Here is a 21,706-nt window from a genome sequence, read left to right on the forward strand (position 1 = left end):
TAAACTCAAGGACTTTTTTTTTTTTTTTTTTTTTTTTTTTTTTAACTAGTCATGGATAAAATCAAGTTCAGGAATACATTCAAGAATACTTGTTTATTAAAACATAAAAACTTGTCAATACCACAAAATGGAGACTCAATTATTCACAGATCATGAGCAATTCCAAACTTTCTCAGGTTTAATGAACAACTGCTCTAACTGTATTAGTTATCCAAGTATTACAGCTTGTACTGCAGGACATAAAAGATTCATGCCAGTAGAGATTTAAGATCATGAAAGTAGAACGGTGCTTAATGGTTAGTGAACTGCACTGGAATATTCCTTAAAGCAATTTCTCTTCTATGTCTACATTACAATGCATTTTATTCACCCAAACCATGTGAAAACCACAAATTGTTAAACAGGTTAGGAGCTTACTGCTACCCCAAAATTCAAGGAAAACTTGTGGGCGTCCACATCTAGGCCTGTGCTTCATAGAGCAAACTGGTTTCAGAAAAGCAAGAAATTTTTAGAAATACTGGTTAGTTGTAAGCTTACAAGAAATAATGAAAAATAATAACTCTAATGAAAACAGCAAAATAAGTAAGAAGAACCTTTCCAGAAATGTAATTTTGGATATTGAAATAACACTGTAGTGAAAAGCAAACTTCCATGAAGGATACGCTGCAGCTCTTTCTAATGCCTCTAATTTGGTTTTCACTTAGTGAGACACAAATGAACACAGGAACAATAATTATATTGGCTTGCTATATTTCTGGTATCTCAACAGTTTCTCCTCTCAAACATGTAATGCCACATCTGCATTCTCTGAATATTTCAACTTGATTATAGACCTCCTGCAACCTGTTTTATTTTGTTTGTGCCAGACAAAACCCCAAAAGAACAAAAACAGGCTAACACTTGAAGAGATGCTGTGAGCATAGCTTCCTAGCCACAGGTATGTAATCAGAATTTTCAGTGCTATTTATGAAATCTCCCGCTAATCTAATGCTTGGGAAAGTACAAAAAGCTTGATTTAGGCCATTATTCTTTTGTCTGAGTTTATACCAAATTTCTATTCTATTTTCTTTAGTTACCTTGATGTCCACAGGAACAAAAAGCTTATATTCAGTTGTCCCCTACCCAATTTTTGGGCTGTTCAGACTGTGCTGCAGCTCCTACCTAATATACAGTGGGGTCGTGTTAGGTCAAACCTTTCAAAACTGGAGTTTTCTGCCAGAATTGATGGACAACATCATTCCTTTCAAAGCAGACATTTCTGTTTTCCCTAGCCTATGGATTTTCTTTCTCCTGTCTATCACTATGCTTTTCACATACATCCCACCCATGTTCATTTTCACTTAGACTTACTTGCCTGGCTAATCAGTACATGTCCTGCTTCATCCTCATTCTATCCCTGTTGCATGCTGTCAGCACCTACCTGTTGGCACTACTGCTCTCACTGTAATTCCAAACTTGTTTTGCTACACACAGCTTCTGCCACCTCCAAAAAAACAGCATGTTCCTATGTTACTTTATGCTGCCACTAGAATTTGTGCAGCCCCACACCAAACCATTTCTGGGGACCGGTGCAGGTTAAAGTTTAGCAAGCAAAAAAGCAGCATGCACCTTTCTCAGCAGTGCTGCATTATACCATCTTCAAGTATTTGTATGGGATCAGTATTAAGAACTCTAGCTTCAGAAAGTTTGAGCAGCCCTGAAGTATGAACAATTAATATTCTAAATGTCTCAACATACTGATATTCTTAGAGATCGTAGTGTCTGAAGTAGGAAAGCTTAATCTTTTCCAGCCTCAGTTTACCTGCCTGCAGACCAATGTTTGACTCCCAGGATGTGTCTGGGAACAATCACAACTTGTTAGCACAGAGCTAGTGACCTCTTCTCTTGACAACTCCTTCTCCAAAGAGGAGAGTGGCATGTCCAAGACCTGGGAACCATGGTTAAGCTTAACTCGAAACACCTCAGGAACATCTCCCATGGGTTCTCAAACTGATCAACATGTTTTACTTTCCTGTGTATTGCTTATGTTGTCTGTTCATTTACTGTGAGCTGCAATCTTTACACATTGTCAAGACAAGCAGGCATCACAGGCCATTTTATTTTTGGGGATCAGTGTGGATGGACAGAAGAGACACATATATTGTGATCTTAGTATGGACTTAATTTCTTTTTCAACATTTAAATTGTTTCAAAAACATTTCAAATGTTTTTCAACATTTTAGCATCCTACTTTAAATAGAAAGCTAGGTAATTCAAACTTGGAGTGTCTGTTTCACAGAAGAAAACATGATCATCATCACTAAATATTCTGCTCACGTGTAGTGATCCATACCAGGCCTTACACTTTGGAAAGTTTGCATATCAAAAAGTTAATTAACATATATAGTCCATTTCCGTATGTCTTCCTCTAAAGGTTACTGCAGCAACATTTCCTGGATATCCTTTAAAAATTTAATGGCAGCTTGGCAGTGGTATCATGACAAATAAATTTAAGTGACATACAGGTTGCAGTGGCAGAATACAAAGTATAATGAAGCAGTGTTCTTCTTATGGAGATATGACATGAAAAACATTGACCTGTGGTCCTAAGTCATTTTCATAAGACAAAAGCTTTCTTGGTAATAAAAACAAATCAGTCAATGTTCTAAAAGACTAATATAATTAACCATCAGGGAAGCTATTCAGCTGTGTTAACTCTATTTAGCAAAACAGGAATCATTATTATTCCACCTTTGTACTTAAAGTTTGGTGATAACATTAGCTGTACTATGACAAAGTTGCCTCCTTGATTAATGGGAGATATGTCCAGAAATGGCAGTGGGACTCAACTTAGAAACATATGCTACCTTGCTGGTCATATTAAACAAAGCCAACCTGACATTAGGAACACAAGGCTGGACTTAAATGACAGGACATAATATTAATTGCAGTGAAGTTGAAGACAGTGCAATGTCCCCGCATGAAATATTGCCAACTCAGAGATTGTTTATATTGACAAATGACTAGAACATGAGGTAGATGAAAGAGGGGTCAGGAGTGCAAGTATTTAGCATGGGAAGAAAAAAAAAAAAAAAAAAAAAAGGAAAATTAAAAAAGTACCTTAAAAAAGTACCTTCAGTCCATGAATCCCAAGATGATTCTCAACAAATGACTACTATACTGCCTTGCAAGAGAAACAAAGTTGTGCCTTATAATTTCCTTTGCAAGGTAAAAAAGTTATATTGCTATAGGCACTGAGACTAGGAGAAATTAAGTGATTTAAAAGAAATTTGTGATGCAGGTAGTAAAAGATAACACACTATGATTACAAACTGTGCTTTTTAATTGTAAACTCATCCTTCCATGCACACTTGGTAGCTGTCACTTCCTAAGGAGCTGAAATGTCATAACAATTCCTTTCCTTATTGGCCCCACTTCCATTTGCAAGTATCTTCATCATTCTGGTTTCTGAATGAGACAGTATTTGGAAATACGAGGGTATCAGAGGTCATGTCATCGAAGTATTTCTGATCTGAACTGGAAATAATCTGCCAGAAGTATTTCAAGAGACCCAGGAGATCTCCTTTCTAAACACTCCTTTCTTTATCCTGCAGTAATTTCAGGGGACTTCACATGACAAACCAGTCCTGTTCTAATCTATTCCACAAACAACTCCCCTAAACCCAGCCATGATTTTGTCCAGTTGCACAAGTCCAAAGTCAAATAAGCCTAAAAGACAAACAAAGGCTGTCAGCTGGGACTTTGTGGAAATACACCACAAAAAGTTGTGAACCATTTGCTTGAGAAGGGGATAAATGGACATTCAGGGCAGAACAGAAGGGTAGAGAAAAGGAGCTAAACAAAAAGAGCAGATAATACAGGTAGAGCTGAGAAAGGTATCAGTTATGCAACATCTCTGCATGATTAGCAAAATATAAAGTAGCCAGTCTATGACTGAAAAGGCTGCATATGAGAATGTTTCAAGTTGTGCACAAATTCAGAAGAGTTGTTCCTGCTGATGCAACATAAACAGCTAATTATGATGGCATAATACTGAGAGATCCTACTTAAATTAAGGTCTACCGGGCACTGCACAAGCAAATTGGTAGACAATTTCATGCCCTATCAGCTTAAGATACAAAATTATAGGAGTAGACAATGAAACAGAACTGAGAAAAAAGTCAATGTCCCTGTTACTAGACCTAAATGTAAAACTAGATTATTAGTAAGTCTACCAAGAACAGCAGCAGGGTACCACATCAAAATATGTCATGGTAAGAAAATCAAGGACTTCAGCCCCATAGAAGACAAAGCACTCAAGTATCCTGAACTGTGGGAAAAAATCCTGTCTCAAAGATTAAAAATTACTATCCATCTTTAACTGAGAGTCATTGTGACTCCTCTTTGAAACGTGAATGGCTTTTCAAGGAGAAATTTTAAATACTCTAGTATTATTGTCATATTACATGTTTAAAAAAAAAAAACACCCACATTTCCAGTGCAAAACTGAATTTACATAATCTAGATAACTGCAGTTTCAATTACCCAGCAAGAAAGAATATAAAAAACACTGTATGATTAAAGAAGGAGTTTACTTTAAGAATTTGTCACTCATGCTAGTTATTATAGTATTTTATGTACTTAGATCAGTTACTACCACTTGGATAGGTTTAAGATATCCTGTGCTTGTTTATATTCATTAATCAACTTTACATGAAAGATGCATATTGTTCATGAGCTTATGATCAATTAACCTTCAAATGGACTTTCAAAGGGACTCTTAGGATTTACAAAAACAACATGTCAGTCTTAGCCTCATCTTGTGCAGCGGATATACAATTTAAAAAACAAAACATTTTGTCTAACCTTTGTAAGATCCTAGTTGAATGCTTTTGTCCCATACCATCATCCTTAGATCAGCTCCTTCTGTTAAGACTTGAACATGAATACCACAGTGAGATGGTGGAAAACAGCATATGATTTGCTGTTCCTCAGTCTACACCCAGTACTGTGCCTTTCATGTAAGTTCAGCACAGAAGCTCTCATTAAGAAAGAGGGAATGCAATGATAGGCTTAGACTAGATATTAGGAAGCATTTCCTTACAGAAGGGGTTGTTGGGTGTTGGAATGGGCTGCCCAGGGAGGTGGTGGAATCCCCATCCCTGGAGGTGTTTAAGAGTCGGGTTGACAGCACTGAGGGGTATGGTGTAGTTGGGAACTGTCAGTGTTAGGTTAACGGTTGGACTGGATGATGTTCGAGGTCTTTTCAAGCCTAGATGATTCTGTGATATTATTGTATTTCTTAGAGGTTGATTGGCTGGGTTGCTCAAAATTACGGTAGCCTGCATAAACTCCCTGTGAGCTGTCTGTTGTGGCTTCTCTTCTAAGGAAATAAAGTGGTGTGACTCCTTCCTAAAGGTCAGCCCTGCATCCTGTTCCTTCGGCAGAAGCAAAACCAGCAAATCTGCTTCCCCAGGGCTCATTCTCTCACTGTGCAACATCTCACATATCCTTTCTGCTTATCCCTTTCTTCCCCATGGCAGGAGTGGCCCCAAGCTCCGTTTTAGGGGCAACAAAATTCAGTTTTGCTTACAGTGCTGAGAGACATTGTATCAGCTTAGTTTAGAAAGATGACCTTGTATCTTTCTCCAAAGTAAGCAAAGATAGTGTGTGATCACACACACTCTTTCTCTACTCTCAAAAACTGAAAAAAAAAAAAAACCAACACCAAAAAAAACCCAACCAACCAAACATTAAGTAGATCTCCTATTTTGGCACTGTCATAATAACTTAGGGAAATTGTATAGATAAACTGAATGTAGACTCACAGTCAATCACTTTGCTCTGGAAGGATTTATTCTCTCTTGATGCCAGCTGAATTTGTCTTGAATGGAAAGAAAGGCAAAAAATATCTCATAAAGTCTGATAGTCTGAAATAAACTTAGCAAGATAAAGCAGATGAATGCTTGTCTTGCCCTTTTATTGATTTAGCTTTAACTTCTGCACAAAGACCTCTGCAAAACCTCAGAAAATTCAACCAGGGGTGGTATAGCAGTTGACCCCATTAAGGGAGCACAAGGATTGTAAGGTGTTGAAGTGTCTTAATTCCAGTCTCCTAGATCATTTGCAGATAGGGAGAGGAGCAGTGGAATGTCCTCTCTCCAGGCATTAGCTACTCATAGAAGGTGAATCATAGGACCAGGGCCCCAGACACAGTCACTCTGCAGAGATGACTTCCACTGCTTCTCCCAAAAAGCTTCTCAAAAAAACATTCCTCTCTTTCATAACATGACCTTTTGTAAGAACACACAAGTGAGTTAGACAAAACTACCCATAAGCCCTCTGGACCTTTGTGAAGTACAAGACGAAAGAAGTGGCCACTATCATAATAAACAGATGTATCTAACGTATGCTCCCACAGCAGGAGAGCTCTGATCTCTGCACCACAACATTCTCCATTCCCAGGACAAAGCAACAGTCTCCTTAGGCCCTACATGGGAGTCATATGACTCCTTCAGCCCAGTCTACAACCAAAAGATACTATTGTACTTTGCACTGGTTCAAACACTACAAAAACTTTAATAATTATTTTAAAATTCGTCTTAAGTATTCTACTGAATAATCTGATCCAATACCAGACTGATTGACTCCCTTTCCAGGGGTGTCTATGACACTGAGATGTTTTGAATTGCCCATATTATAGAGGGGATAGCTATTTACAGGATATTACATATCTAAGCAGTTTTTCTCTTTTAGACTTAGCTCTAAACAGGCTAGCCCTAAGGCAAAGCCTAAGGCAGAAAGTAAAACATTTTTTTAAAGGCTGTTTGTTAATTGAGCCCTAAACTGCTTTCCTGTTCCTTGCCGGTTTTATCCTAACATAAGAACAAATCAATGTTAAAGCACTCTGCCAGATGCTGGGCAACACAGACTACTCTGAGCCTCCTCTCACTTTCTTGGCAGCTGAGATCTCTCAGCATTATCCAAATTTTGCTCAGCATCTGACAGGATTCATCCCTGAATGGGCTGCAATCTGCATATGAATATTTCAATTACATGCTGCTATGCAGAACAAAAACAACCAGCAATACACAAACAGCTCAACTAAGTACTTGTAAACTGTGTGACAGCAATGGTTTTATAATTTCAGCCTGATCATTATGCTTTGGGCATCTCTCTCTGAAAGGCTGTGATTGAGGGCACTGCCAGTTAGTTGCCTTCTTTGCAAAAGAAAGGTGGCAGGAGTTTTGCCAGAACTTTGTTGCCCTCAGTGCAGAAAATGATGAGAAAACAAAGTTTTCTCGAACCACAAGCCTGAAATTCACCCTTTTCCTGAAGGCCATTGGACTGAAGGAGGATGATCAGTAGCTTTTGTGAAAGAAAAAGGCTCCATCTGGCATCAAGAGGAGGAGGGCACAGAATTGATTCAATGACAGCCAGGCTCTGCTCTCAGACCCACATCAAATGTACTGGAGTGATAAGAGACACCCAACTTCTGCATTCTTTCCGTGGGGGCACTGCACAGGGGAAAAAAACAGGCTCAGCTGAGGATGAGGCCAGCTCCTAAAAGCAAAAACTCTCCAGGCACCATCTTTTGGCATTTCACTTACCCTTTAGGACACTGTGATTCACTATCTAGATCAACAGACAGCTTTCAGATTTCTTTTGACCAGTGAGGCAATGGCTTTTGGCAACTGGCACCTCCTTTGCCACCCCTATTGTCTCCTTGCTCACTGGTGTCCATGCTGCTACAGTGCTTCGCCAATTGACATCTAACATGTTAAAAAAATAATTTCAATCTTTTCAGTTTTGAGAATTGGGCCTTTCAATATACTCCCAAGATTTCTGTGTGCTATTACAGCTTCTAATGCAGTTTGATGGCAAGTTTTTCCCAGGTGCGTACTCATGTCTCTGTAGCTCTTCAGCATCCTAGAGCTACTATTTCAGCAGCTTCATTTCAGCAGTGTCTGGTTGTCACCTGAGAACAGCTGTCTCTGCTGAGGACAGGAGCCCAGGATGGTGTCTCTAACCAATGCCAACTAACACTTGTGCCTGTTATTTCAGTGCCAGTATTACCAAGGTTCCAGCATTTAGTAGCTATTTATTTATTGTAATGGGTAGAGTGTAAATATTTAATTGGTAGATTTTTTGCCAGCCTACCTTCTGCACTTGTCTGAAAGTAAAGGTGACTATATCATCCAGTAAGTATCCAACACATGTGAGGCCTTACTAACTTCTTCTGCACTGGTAGAATTTGGCCTCTGCCATAGAATTGGACTTAAACTTATTTTCACAGTCATGAAGATGAATTACATGTAAGCAGTTTTAATGGTGTCTTTCTAAATCAACAGGAGGCTGGAGTGTTTTCTTCAGAAACAGATCAAAGCTTACAAATGGGTGAAATCTAAAATCCAATGTCAGCATAGAAGGACAGTGTTGAGGGCCCAGTTGTTAACATCAGGATGTCAGAGAGCCAAGCATCAAGGATGAAGACAGAGTCAGGGCAACCCAGGAAGGAGCCAATGGGAGGTAGACAATCAGAAGATGAAAGAAGAAGAACAGGAGTAAAACAGTATAGAGGGGCTTTACTGAACAGGCACAGCCTAAGGCATAACGGTGAGAGAGAGGTAATTATGGGGAGTCTACATGGAGATTTGAGCCGCAGTAAGATACAAGGTGACATCAAGGCTGTTAAGATAAACATGAAAAAGAGCAAGGTGACCCCTGGCAGCGAGGTGCCTATACTGTGGGTAAATCGCTCTAAGAAGGATCTTGATTGAACAGCTGTCCAAATACTTTGACTGAACAGTGAAAAGTTCAGTTATCCAAGACAAAACAGCCTAAAAGACATTTTCAATAGTTTCTCCTTCAGTCTCACTCTGCAGAAATAATTTTTTTAAGGATCCTTCATCTCTTTACTAGCCTACCCAACAGCCAGGCAAAGCTGGGAAAGAAGCCTGTTTGGAACAACAAACATCAAGGTGATTTAGGGGGAGAGAGAAAGAACTGCTTGGCTGGCTTTCCTTGTCTTCATTTTTAACTTAGAAATGAAAGGGAAGGAAAGTTTCTTGGTAACAAAAATAAAAACATTCATGCCTTTCAGAGCCATTATCACCCAAGAAAAGGGCTAAGCCAGAGTGTAGGTAAAAGATGTGAGATCTCTCAAAAGAGAAGGAATCTGACTGCCATGACATTTCCAGTTTAACATCGACCTCCTACTTCCCCACTACTGAAAGGTTCATCAGTTTCCAGAAGCTTTTAAGAGCCTGGAGGAATGAAATTAAATATTATTTTTTTGTCTCTAGATGCTCTGCTTTACATCATCTACAATCACACTTTTTTCTCTTAAAAACCACTGTACTTTGCTTTAAAAGAAAGTTCTAAGCTGCAAAACAAAACAAGATCAAAATTCAGTATCATCCTGCTGACCTGGCTTGCTTTTCATCAACATGCTGCTCTATTTCCTAAAAGCTAAAGGGAGGGCAAAGGTTGAAAAAGAGACCAGGTAAATCTCAAACAGTAAAGTTTTGTTTTCACACTGAACAAACTGTGATTGACTTTGCTCTAGTTTGATGCTTGTTCATGTCACTAATTCAAAGATAATTTCAGAATTTGTGAAGTTACAGACTTCTATGGTCCATTAGTTTTACTACACTTATCACATACACATCATCTCTATACAGAGACATAACAAGACCTAAAGAGCTTCCAAATCTAACATAAATGTGATCAAGTATAGTAAGACAACAGAGACTTGAATACTAGGATGTCTATCCCAGTGGAGTATTTATAAGCCTGGACTGTCCCCACAGTCTTGGTAAATGTATGCCTGATAATCTTTACCATTATGAAGAATCATAGCATCATGAATTTGACTCTTCCCATCTTGGATAATACATTTTCCCTGGCAAAAGCTTGGATGTCATGACAATGTTTACATAGGTCCTCTCTACTGTTCAAGACATAATCTACTAAAACATCTAAAGAAGTGGGTTTTTTTAAATTATAATAAATATATGGCCCTGACATAAGTGCATGGCTGAACTGGGTAAGGATTCTCTCTCAGGATGTCAGTATTAAGCCCCTTGAGCAAATCCCATTGAATCTGTCAACACCAGTTGGATCACCATCGCCTCTTACAAGTAGAGACCAGCCATTTGTCCTCACTCTAGAGCCATCAGTTAAGCCCTCAGATTCATCAGCATTAGTAAATCAAAAATCATCTAGTAGAATCATAGACAAGAAGATTCCAACTCTGGATTCAGAGTGTTTGCAGTCCTCAACCAGACAGGCCTCTCCCTCTGATTTAGCATCAAGCTGCAAAAGAAACATTGCATTTCTCAGCTTGGGTAGTGCAAGCAAAACCCAAATGAATGAATGTTTATTAGAACAAGCTTGGCAAATAGTGACTTCTCACCAGTGGGCTACCCATGGGCTACTTATGGATCGTTATCTGTTAAATCTCCTTAATAATATACTACGTTACATTGAGATTGTTGACAGGTTCTCTAATGGCAATAGGTGATGACATAAGTGTTCATTGGAAAGGACTTTAAAATTAAAATTGACATACATATTTCATCTTCCAAAAAGTCCAACTAATAACAGCACATGCTGGGTTTTTGTTCACAGTATACTTATTAGAACTACATTATAAAGATTGGATTGAGGACATGAAGTTATTTTGGTATTGTTTGAGGTTTTTCTGACAGAATTACCTGAATGCAGAACAACTTCAGTCTTTAGAAGTTGCCTAGACCTGAAGAAAGACAATCTAAAGGCATGTAGAGTTAACAGGCATTCAGGACTGTAATCTCTCAATCAGCCCATATATTCATAACTTTTTGATGATACAGTTAGCATGTTCCAGTATTTGAAGTGAAGCTTGATCAGGTATCCTCTTTGCCACAATTTTTCAGCAACCAATTTCCTTCCATTTGAGGTTTATTTTGTAAATGTTATGGGTTTCCAAGACATCCAGCATCTTGCAACATAGCATTGTATTTTGCCAATACGAATGCTGCAAATTGCAACTGTAAGTTAAAATATGTTTTAGAATCAAGTTAACTGGTAATTACATTTGTAACAGGTCACATCTCACTGATCAATGTCATGGTCAATAAACCACGAGTTCACTAGGTCCACAAGGAAAAAGTCCCTAAATCCAGAACATTCTGACTGCAGATTGAAAGCAGATCAAAGAAGAAAGAACAGCACCATGTGAATACCAGTTTCTCCATGATTATACTATGCTCAGTGTTTTCAAGAAGGAAATTGTTCCAAACACAAACAACAATAAACTTCAGAAAAGGGGAACAACTAAAACATACAAAAAACTTCCCAGAAAAGCTGCTGTGATTAAGAGTTGCAATGAACCGTGATCTTCACTAAGGACTTTTCTGAAAGCAAAACAACAGAAGACATTCAAGCACCCAGGCTGATCTTTGCAAAAAGGTCAGTAACAAAACACTAATTTTCTAACAACAGGACAACTGATTACAACTATGTACAACTCCTATGAATTTGAAAGAAGTCTGAGACGGAAAAGATGAAGGAGACAGGAAGTAGTGTCTATTTCTCACCCTGTATTAACTCCTCCACTGACATTCAGTTGTGGGAGACCTTGAACACTAGAGAGGAATTTATCTTATAGGGATGTCACTGATGTTACCTTTCTCTAGCAGTGTATCTTGAGCTAGTTGCCTTAAGCACCCCAGAGGAAAGAAATAAGTATTTTCAGGCAGGATTCACCCAACTCATTTTGCACATCTGCTTTAGAATACAATAAGCACTCAAGAGAGTCCTGTTCCTCTACACTGACTATAAAGGGAATCTCAGTGATTCACTCAGAAGCTGAAATTTACACTACAGATCTCTAAGATTCGAAATGCAAAAGCTTATCCCTAGGGTCTATAGAAAAAGCATGTAAACTTTTCTGGCATGGAGCAAAGAGAAAGCTTTGCCAGATGACACTGCAGGAGTGCATCAGAAAAAGAACTATATTGTTTTCTGTTTGATACCTGCAATCAAGGTGGTATCTGGCTCATACACTGCAATTTACCTGTTTGACCTGAAGAACTCAGATCCACTTCTTGCAAAGCCCAGGCATTTGGTCCCTAAGACGTAAGTCTGAAATAGAAGTTTTTGGAAGGCTGAGAAGGGCAAATCTGTCTCCCACTTTCCAGGCAAATGCCATAACCTTTAAGTAATCCTTTAATGCGGTGGTAACAGGGACACCACTGTAGGTCATGTAAATAGAAAGAGCCAATACTGATCAGTTTTTTTGAAAGAACAAAGAAGGAAGGTCCTCGCCCATGAAATCTATGAGGAGAGCACCATCAGTGCTAGAAATTAGGATGGATTTCAGAATGCCCCTGAATTTACTGTTACTACAGGGAGCTCCCTTTTTTATATTTCAGTTTGGATTGCCATGTCTCCCTGGGAAAACCACTCTGAATCCCGCTCTGCAAGCTGTTTACCTCACCAGGTATGTTCTCTTAGACAAGTTCTTTACTGGATGTAGCCCAAACCAAATCTGGGGCTTGGACTGTCCCTCACTGACTTCTTAGAAATAAAATACCTACAGACCTTTGAAAACTGTGTCTTTATACCACATTATGAAGTCAGAAATTTCTGTCAGTAGGTAAGCAACATAATACAATCAAATTTTTATTCCCGTTCTCTTTACTTGCCCACAATATATTTAAGCATCCCCTTGAGTACATTATCAAATACACAATAAAACCATAACCAATGATAATGATGAGTGATGAGAGAAAGGTGTCCTGGTAGGTGTCTAACAGAACATAATCACTTAACAGGAAGCTTTTGGTACCATTTAGTAACAATATCTCTCAAGCTCAGTATTTTTTTCAGATTTCAACATCCAGAAGTCATCCATCCCATTTTTTTCCAGTTAATAAAATTTTTCTTCCTTTTGTCCACTATTATTGACAACACTATTATCTAAAAGAGTATTAGCTCTTTCTTAATTAGCAGGCAATTCAGCTGTGATTTGCACACAAAACCTTGTCTATTTTAATAAATGGTTACATTGCTTTATCAGTGCTGAGCAATTAATTACTCAGAAACTGCGTTCCATTTTTCATGTGGTATTTTCCTCACATTTGTATTGTGTACTAACACACGCCACTGTCACATAGACCAGGATTTTTATTCCCAATCTAGGTTACTTATGAAGTATCAAAACATGAAGCCAATTAATGGATTGGAACAGGAATTCTTCTGTGCCCCCAGTTTTCCATCCTCTACAAGAGCAGGCAGATGACTTCTATATGCTTCAGTGGAGTAAAGTTACCTGTATACATCTCTGGAAACCTGTTCATCTCAAAATAATATTTGAAGACCTTTACTTTCAGGCCATTCTCCCTGCTTTCCTATGGCTATTTAGTATGTGTAAACAAGGAATGGGACCCCATTGATTCTTCTTTACAGTCATTCACAGCAGAGAATATAATGCAGGTCTAACCCTTCAGAGAAGTTGCCTAGGACATTTGTCAACTTCAGCAAGGCTGTACTAATTTTTCTTACCAGTTCCAAATTTGCTTATGGTATTTTACATTCACTTTGCCATGGCACAAATGATTACACAAGCTGCAGGGCAGTGAGGTGAATAATTTGGCCCCCTTCCCTCCTCCACCCACATCTATTATTTGTATGTAAAACACCCACTCCACTTCCAGAGATATATAGGTATGCAACATAAGTAAACTAATGAGGTATAGCCTTGAGGCATGTCAACTCTATGTGCCTCAAAAGCACCTACCTTTTGATAGATGGGATTGCTGTTCAAATGCTGTTCCTGGTTTTGTTAATTAGTAGTAAAACCACATGAAAATATAATACTCTGTCCCCCACTGTTTATAAGGTAAACCACTCTATAGAAGATGACAGTAGCTAGTCTGGGTGGACAGTCTGCACAGTCTGTCCTGGGTACTAAAAATTTTAGGAATGGCTTTTTATAATGTATCTCAGGAAATATTTGTCTGATCAATGAACACTGTACATAAGCTGTCGGAGCATATTGCAGTCCCCTTTCATGTCGGATAGTTTTGACTGGCCAATTCAAGTAGTAGAATGCAAGTAAAATATGTAAGTATTTTGCATTTCAGTATTGAACGTATTCAGGTTTTAATTAGAAGGAACAAGAATCGTTTTGCAACAAGATCTGATAAACCTCTTGCAGCACAAAGGATGTCAAGGGTTCTCATATTAGAAGTGAAACATTGCAACTGATTCATGGCTGCCCACTCTTCCCTGGACCCTTCAGATACCTCATCTGTGAGCTTCCCTTTTATTAACATGACCCGTCTTTCTCCTCTGTCCCTTTTCACATGTCTGCCCCAAACTGGTAGTTTTCTCTCTGCCTCCATTCTGTTGAGCTTGAAGCTTGTTCTGAATCCTTCTGCTTTCTCAGTCTAGGGAAATTCACACAAAGGCACACACTTCTTTAAAAAACTCACATGTACTGAAGTGCTCTGCTCCATCTCTAACTCTGAGCATCAAAGATTTTTACTTAAGCTGAAAGATTTAACAGGGATGTACCCATGCAGATGTAAGCATCCTCCTACCAGTAAGGACTGTCTGTCTTGTAATGGCAACTGCTGTATCTTTATCAGTGTCACACAGCAAGCCAGTAACAAGCCATCAAACAGCGTCTTTCCACTAGGCATTTAAGGGTGCTTCACAAACCACTGCTTACACACAGATGCAAAAACATGCCAGTGAGAGTTTGTAATTTTCAGATAACAACTCTATTAGCCAAGATGTTTAGCAAGATCTTTAAAGTCACATAACAAGACTATAGCAGGGATGGAAATAGAGTGCATGCATTCAGCTCCTAACATTGTGTTTGCTACTTAACAGTCTTGTCTTCTTATCCCCAGAAGCTGCCCGAAACAACAGCAGGATGCAACTTCAGTGCTCAGATCCAGTTTTGTTCTAATATGTGTGTCCTTTTACTCATCAGTAAATTGCTAAGAAATCTAGCTCAGAAATACGTGAGTCTAGATCCTCAGCATGTATAAACCACCTAAGCTCCATTACAGTCAATAGCGAGCTTGGTCTTCAGCATAAAGAAAAAGATTATTATTACATTTTTTGATCAGACACATAAATATCATTTAAATATTTTGTAGAATGCCTTTTTTTTTAGGATGACAAGGACTTCATGTAGATGAAGTCTTCTTCACTAAACTGTGTATTTGCTAGTTAACACAGACATTCTTATCTGACTGATAAAAAATTATTAATTTTTCTTTTTACTTAACCAGCCTATTTTTAGTCATATGTTAAATACTGTCTCAATGATAATTTATCTTACACATAAAGAAACTACTATCTATGATCAGAACATGCTTTTCTAGTAGAAGACTGACATACTGTAGTTCCTGAAATGATAGGTTTGCTGATAAACTCAATAACCTTAGAAATTTTATGGAGGTCTCCAATAAGCCTTACTAAAGTGCTGGTATCAGCATGGAGGCACATGTGTGCCTCAACCCCACAGCTGCCACTCAAGTGCAATCCTGTTGAAATAATGATAACTTCAGTGTTTCATCAAAATGTAAATTACATGACAAAATACTGCTGTGATAAATGACACGAGCCAAACAGGAAACTCCATAATAAGACCAGGCTAAGGAACGCTGACTCTTTCATTTGTACCTGTTATCGGTACCTAAGGAACAGTACAGAGGTTTGTTAGTCCTATTGTTGGGATGAACTAACAGAGATCAAGAAGTTAGTTGTCTCACTCAAAGCTAGAGAGTCACTGTAGGTTTAGATTAGGATCTTCAGCTTCTGGTCCTGCATTTAAATAAACATTTCTCTTAATTTAGCACAAGTCTTGAGGCCGCTCTCCATTACTGAAGCAGTTACATTGCTCCATTCCCAGATGCTACTTTAAATCCTGGATTTGGCTGCTATTAGGAAGACGGCCAAGAGAGGGCACCCGGCCCTTTTCTACATAGATTCCCCTGCGCGAGCTCCAACCAACTGTACGGGCCCAGCCAGCTTTGCTTTTCGGCAAAGCTTTTCACTTGCAGGAGAAACTCAGGTGTGCACTGATCCGCGGGAATCAACCAGCCACCATGCAGCAAACGCCGCAAATGCTCTAGAGAAGGGAATTTCTGGCCTGGTTGCACAGGTGTCCCTCACGAACTGGGTCCCATGCAGAATGCCTACGCACAGATGAATGGGGACCCAAATTGTTTTCTCCATAAATACCTGTTCTTATTTAAAAGCGAGATGAATCAGAAATAGCCCTGATCATTTTCATGCTTCGTGTATTCCAAGAAGCAAGTATGTGTGCTGGTGCTGAGGCTGACAGGACAGGTGTATTTGCTTGCCCTTCTTGATATAGTATGTGATATCTGGTAAATTGTTGTCAGACCACTAAAATCTAATAACATAGACCACTACAAGATGATTACAGCCCCTGAACACTACTGGCATTATATAAGTGAATAATAACTGTGCCATCTTTGACAAGGGGATATGTAACACTCAGGGTATTGAGGGACAAGGTGTGATTTCCAAAACTTGGTCAGGAAAGGTGTTCAAAATTATGACACCGTTAGCCAAAAAGCCCCTCCCGTGGATTTTAAACATTTGTGACCGTGATAAATAAAATCATTCTCTAAATCAAACCTTTTCAATATCATTTATGATTGCTCTATTAAAAACTGCATATCATAATATAGAAGAACACTGATGTAGAGACACATCTACTTTGATGCATACGTACATATTAAAATACAGATATTGCCAGTCCAGGGATAAGATTTAAAATAAAATAAAATAAAATAAAATAAAATAAAATAAAATCAACATTAACAACATCTGTTTAATGGCACTTTAAAAATACTCTTTCTTAACACAATGCATCTGCCAAAGTGTTGAACTGATTTTACATCATGTCAGGGAATAGCTGGCAATGCTTTCAGTCGCACAGGAAAGCTAGTAATCAATGAGAAAAAATGCAATTCACCATGCTTGATAGGTGAGCTAGTGAGGCAGCAATACTTCTGAGAAAATGTCAAGAGTGACATGTGGGCACCCTCTTTCTGTCTTGAGTGCTGAAGCCAGATCTGCTTTCACAGGCAAACTGGCACTGTAATTACAAGACTTTTCTATTGATATCAGGCAGAAATTATCACAGTCCTGCATAAGGCAGTAACATCGCCCAATAAATATATATTTCTTCATATTTTGAGCTGCAAAAAAGGATATTAAATTTAGACTTGTTTTCATGCCTCAAAAACCTTTTCACCATTTGCAAATAAAAGAAGATACACACATATGAAGATAATGCCTTCAAAAGAAGCCTACTGAAAGTAGCAACAAGATCCAATTATAAATCCTGTTCTTTTTAAAATACTGTTTATAGCAGAAGTAAAGTAACCACAATGCATTAAGGTGAGAACTGGAATAATCACTAATCTATACAAGTTCAAGTGCAGAAATCATGGATATAAAACCTCAACTATGAGGGTTAGATTTTGCCTGAAGCAATACCTGTCAGCGGTCCCAATGAAAATAGTGTGATCTCAGAGAAATGATATTAGGGGAACAACGGGGGGGAGCTTGAACTTGAAAGCATCAAGTTTAAAATACTCATCATAGCTTTCATAGATAGCTCCAACTGCTGCCACAAGCTCCCACCACATGTCTCAGCACTTGCCCTTGTTAGCAATGCTGTTCCCTCATCTCAATTGCTACTTTTCCCTGAGATCCAAGACCTGCCCAAGTTACCACTCTCATTCAATCATCAGCATCCACCCCAAAGCCTCACATTATGTCCCTGAAACCAGTCTCGGCAGAGACTGCACAAACCGAGAACTGATTGTGCTCAGAGAACCAGCACGGGTACCATTAGTGCTCCATTTAGGACACTGCTTGGTTTCCCTATCACGCCCACACAGGCTTTCCAGGTCAGGAGCTCTGCTTTTGTTCCATTCACACTATTAACACTAAACAAAAAAATGATTGCAACAAAGGAAGTATCATTTTGACTAATTTGTGTCTCAGTACCACCACAGAACAGCAAAATGTCTGATGACTAAATTGTGACTCTAGGGATAGGCCTGACCAAAATGCAAAGCTCACAACATGCTGACACTGAGAAATCCCTCAAGACATGAGGTCGTCCCTGACAGCTGAGAAATAGGAGACAAAAAGGCATTTGCCAGCAGCAGATTATGAGGACACAACTGTACTCTTCTCCAGTCCTTGTCCTTAACCAAGCCTTATCTCATCCCTATAGTGGCCTATCAAGCAAGATGTCCCCCTGGCAAAATTTGGCCACAGTAGGCATAGCTTACTTCACATCCACCACTATAATTATTGCCATCCCAACTGGCATTAAAGTGTTCAGCTGACTAGCCACCCTCCACAGAGGGACTATCAACTGAGACCCCCCCTATGCTGTGGGCCATAGGATTTATCTTCCTGTTCACTATCAGAGGTTTAACGGGCATTATTCTAGCCAACTCATCATTAGACGTTGCCCTACATGACACAATACTATGTGGTCGCCCACTTCCACTATGTCTTCTCTATAGGGGCCCTATTTGCCACCTTAGCCAGGTTCACTCACTGATTTCCACTATTCACCGGGTACACACTCCACCCAACATGAGCCAAAGCCCACTTTGGGGTTATATTCACAGGGGTAAATCTAATCTTCTTTCCTCAGCACTTCCTAGGCTTAGCTGGCACGCCTCGTCAATACTCAGACTACCCCAATGCCTACAAACATGAAACACCATATCCTCCATCAGCTCCCTGATCTCACTGACAGCCATAGTCATGCTTATATTTATTATCTGAGAGGCCCTCGCATCAAAATGAAAGGCCCTACAATCAGGACTAACCTCCACCAATATCGAGTGAATCCATGGCTGCCCTCCACCGTACCACACCTTCGAGGAGCCAGCCTGCAGAGCGCCAGTACATCCTGGAAGCCTTTCACACAAAGGGAAAGTGCATGGCAGAGATGAGGGAGGCAGGAGCAGATGAAGGCATGGCCTTGCTGAGGGAGGGCCGAGTCAGAGGGAAGCCTGAAGGCCTAGCAGGCCCAGTGCAGCGAGGGGACAGGGATTGGGTAGTGGCATCCCCACAGGTATGATCCTGGCCAGTGCTGGCACCTCCCCTGAGGAGAAAGAGCCAGGGTGAAGGCACTCACAAGGCTTCTGTCCAGATTTAAGCAGGACCTGAGGAGAAAGGCTCTGGGCCCTGGCAGAAAGACCTGCAGCAGGTGGAAGACCCTCCCTGGCAATGTTTTCAGGCATTGGGAAGAGGCAAGCACAGCCCTGGGCATCCTCTGCCCCCTCCAAATGTGCTCCCTCTCAGGAAGGATGCCCTGACAGTTTGTTGGCAATCAGCCCACTCACCGAGGTGGAGAAAAGGTCCTCAGCTGTTCAAATCAGGTGCCTCCATATTTCTGCAACTCTACTATAGCTGTATCTGAATCCCTTTATTTAAAAATACTTTGAGTGTTAAAAAAAATAAAACCACCAAAAACCACTCAGAACACCTCTATTCTCATTCTCAGACAAACAGAGGGACAATCAGCTGCCCAGAGAACTCTGTGACAGGAGGGCAGAAAGACTGTTCTAGTAACCAAGTTGAAACTTGTTTAGTAAATAAATAAAAAAAAAAAAAAAAAGAACTTCTCTGTAAGTATCAATATTATCACTAAACAGCTTCTCCAGAGCTGCCAAGACCATGTTTAAGATCAGTTACAAAGACTATCCAAGTAAGGAAACAGTGACAGCCCCAAGCACAGGAGTATAGGTACCTAGGAATATCATGAAAAGAGGTCATAAGCTAGAGCTGGAAGAGCAGGATAAACACTACTATCTATAGTTTGCTTTTATGTTTTTCTAGATAAACACATCTGTAGGTATGTATCAAAAATTCTGTCTGCAAGCTCATAGAAGGTGTGTCCCTGTTGTGTTCACAAAACAGCCTTCCTTTGTAGGGCTTGCCTTTCCTTTTTATTGAAGTTGAGACAAAAGTTGCAGCCTGCTTTATCATGGAGTTAATCACACTCAGGACTAAAGACAAGCCTTCTGCATTGCCATTGACAGGTATCCAGTACATCAGGAAGGAGAAGGAAAACCTTGTTATCTTTTATTCCTCACCAGAGTTCAGAAACAACCAAGCAGATCAAGTTCCTTGTCAGAACCTCTCCCCGCCACATTTCCTGCCATTTTATACCACTCTAATACTGAGTGTCATTTCTTTAGGAAAAAGATTAGCTTTGGTGTAGCTTAAGGGTTTTAGATTGCACAAGTGAAGACTGCTGCTGTATTGGCTACATCCACCAAGTGATTTACAACAGTCTGATTCTGAACACTGAAAAAGAGAAAGAAGAGAAAAATAACAAAAAACAAACAAACAAACAAAAAAAACACAAAGAAAACAAACAAACAAACAAGTAGTGCTTCAGAAATTCTATTTACCTGCAGCAGCAGAACAGACTATTTGAGTGGAAGCAATAAAGGAGGCGCAGTCACTAATGGGAGAAAAAGGAAATGTGCATGGCCATCTTATACCTCTCTCTGGCTTTTCAAACTGCTCCCCCCACAAGCAGCTGCTTCCCTCCAGCACCTGTATGAGAAACATGATGTAGCTAACTCTGCTCTTCAAAACTTCAGTGCAGCTGAATGCCTAAGGACAGCAGTGTAAAATTCCCATGCAGCACTGAACAGCTGCTTGCAGACCAGAGGAGGGAGGTCTATCCACTGAGGCCGTTCTAGCTGAGGGTTACTGAGGAACTTTTAGCTTTGTTTCAACTGTTACTGTTCTAGAGACAGTAGAATAGCATCTCACGACGTATCTATTCAGTTCTCCTTTCAGATTATTTTACTTTAAAGAGGTAATATTCTACAGGCTAGGTATGAAATGAGAGAACCCACCGATGTTCCACGATATTTTCTTTGAAGAGTGTGAGAGGAAAGGAGAACAGCTTCGCATCTGGCTTTAAAAACATTCCTCTGCAGTGTTAGTAGGCCGGCTCAGCACAGCACTGAACATTTTATTCAGGGATCTAACTAAAGAAGCTGATTTCTTGCTTAGGGAGAACAAAACCAGAACCCTTGGAGGTAAGCACCTAACAACAACAAAAAAGTAATTTTTAATGTACTTTTGGTTTGAGTCTAGATGAGGCACTTCTGATAACCAGGATAGCAGATGTGTGGTGTGTTGTGTTCTGATCCCTTATCACACCCAGTCTTGGCTGGTAGCTGATGGGAGCACCCCACTCCTGGGGGCTGGTTTGTGTCAGCCTGAGGAGTCAGCCCATGTGCGAGGCTGTCCCAGGGTGGGATTGCCTACATACAGATAGTTGTGCTACAGCAAGCCAGAGGCTGTGCAGACTGAAGCAGGATAAAACCCTGCTACAGTACCTCTGAACAACTAAGAAAAATTGCTCTTTCGTTCAACAGACACTGGGAAATAGCAGGGGAAACATATGTCTCATGGTTTTAGACTGGCTGTATTCTCTTTGAAGACTCTGAAAAAGGCAAGGAGCTGATCTGTGAACAGACTACCTAATTTCCCTTATATAACAACTACTCCATTTTTGTTTGACCCGGACAGTTACTTCAACTTAAAGGAGAGACAGAGTTTTCTCATGGATAGTAAAATTTATATCCATGACAAGCAAGCTGTAGTTTCTATTTTGCATGTTATCTTTTAC

At 39.7% G+C, this 21,706-nt stretch overlaps 1 long non-coding RNA gene across 1 annotated transcript in view; it reads right to left on the reverse strand.

Annotated features, from left to right (window-relative positions):
- The window catches only part of LOC113480640, a 166,564-nt gene that overhangs the window by 65,926 nt on the left and 78,932 nt on the right, over positions 1 to 21,706 (reverse strand). The window lies entirely within an intron of this gene.

Source organism: Athene cunicularia, assembly GCF_003259725.1.
Source record: "Athene cunicularia isolate RWA chromosome 5 unlocalized genomic scaffold, athCun1 chr5_part1, whole genome shotgun sequence".
Classification (NCBI taxonomy): domain Eukaryota; kingdom Metazoa; phylum Chordata; class Aves; order Strigiformes; family Strigidae; genus Athene; species Athene cunicularia.